The 1,818-nt window shown below is 36.9% G+C and overlaps 1 non-coding gene across 1 annotated transcript; it reads left to right on the forward strand.

Annotated features, from left to right (window-relative positions):
• Positions 1-957: 957 nt before the first annotated feature.
• On the forward strand, positions 958-1,064 carry LOC148762522 (small nucleolar RNA R71). The gene has a single exon (XR_016026817.1). It is a non-coding gene; the product is annotated as a small nucleolar RNA R71 (small nucleolar RNA).
• The last annotated feature ends 754 nt before the right edge of the window (positions 1,065-1,818 follow it).

The following is a 1,818-nucleotide window of genomic DNA, read 5'->3' on the forward strand; positions in this document are numbered from 1 at the left end:
TCCTGTCCTACGTTCACTCACTGAGTTTATACTCACGTTTTCAACTTCATGTTTTCAGATTCAGGGGTGGTTGAGACGTAGATTAAGGTGTCCGCGTACTCCCATCTTTTGGGCAGGTACTTTAACATTCAGTAGTCATATCTCCCATTCAGAGTTACTCCGCTGACGGTCAAGTTCTAATTACGTGTATATAACTATTTGTTGTGAAATGTTGAGATTCACTTGTCAAATTATATGTATGTATATAATGGTTGATGATGCCATTATGAATACATGACTAGGTTTTATGAGTTGTTTTCAAAGGAGTTGTAATTGAGTATTATGAATTTCGGATTCGAAAGGAATATCGATTAACGTATAAGATCATGTAAGTAGGCTTGCTTGGGCTTGGTGGGCTGAGCCCATTGGTCCCTTGCGCCCGTCATGACCCGAAAATTAGGATGTGACACTTTTGCTTAGTCTTGGAATCTTGGAGGTGCATTTGGCCTTGAAGTTGAGGAGGATCCTTGATTATTGGCCCAAGAGAAGTTTGGTTGGTTCTTCTACACTGGGTTATAGGTGTTGGAGTAAGGGTTATTCTACTATCTATTCCCCATAAATTGCATTGTTCTTATCAAACATGGACATTGATAGCTTGCATGGTTATTTGCACAAAACTCATAAGCTACAAACAGACTTTAAATAGTTTTAGGACCAAAAGATTCAAGAGTCTTTGTTAGAGCTATTACTTGTGTAGATAATGCTGAAAAAACACTTACATTATAAAGTCCAGCTACTCTCTTATGCATTAATCACTCTACTGGCCATTAGTAGTTGTTTGCAGCCATCTTTTCCAACAAATCATATGCCTCATCAATTGATTTAGCCATTAAAGCTCTTATTGCAGTGGCATCAATGGTAAATCAAACATGCCCACTCAAGCGATTGTAAAAAGCTTGCACTTGAAGCCACTTTGGAAGACCATGAAAAGGATAATGTTGAAGTGATTCTTTGTATCTTTCCTAAGCCTCATACAATGATTCAGAATCTTGTTGCATGAATGATGTGATATCGTTCCTCATTTTCATTGTCTTGATGGGAGGGAAAAACTTAGCAAGGAACTTTTAGGCAAGATCATCCCATGTTGTTATTGAGCTAGTGGGGAGCACATTCAACCATGCTTTAGCTTTATCGCTCAATGAGAAAGGAAAAAGCCTCAAACGAATTGCATCATCTGTGACCCCATTATGTTTAAATGTATTACAAATTTCCAAGAAGTTTGATATATGGCCATTGGATCATCATTTGGAAGGCCCCCAAACTGGACTGAGGCTTGAATCATGGTGATGATAGCTAGCTTGATCTCAAAATTATTTGCTTGAATAACTGGCCTTCGAATGCGCGATGGAAGTCCTTGTACCAAAGGGACAACATAATCTCTTAAGTAACAATTTACAACTACTACACACTTTTGGATTTGCTACTCACTTTGTTGATCAGCCATTGTATTTGTTAGAGCAAAACCTTGTTGATTTTCTTATCGAAGGCTGAAGATTGTTCTCCCAATTTCTGGATTGCAAGATATAATCTTCAAGCTTTTTGCTCTTCTCATACAATGACTGAACACACTTGTAAAACAAAAAAATAATACTTAAATTAAGACTAATCTGTGAAAATTTAATATTATTAAATAATAAAGAAAACAAAGTCCTCGGCACTTGTGCCAAAAACCTTGTTGTTGAATTTTCACGGAGTGCATGCTATCGCAAACAAGTAACATAGTAGAAGTAAAGTATCGCTCCCACAAGGATTTGTTTCTAAATTTTTATTAAGTACTAA

Source organism: Theobroma cacao, chromosome 5, assembly GCF_053813885.1.
Source record: "Theobroma cacao isolate CCN51 chromosome 5, ASM5381388v1, whole genome shotgun sequence".
NCBI classification, from domain to species: Eukaryota; Viridiplantae; Streptophyta; class Magnoliopsida; order Malvales; family Malvaceae; genus Theobroma; species Theobroma cacao.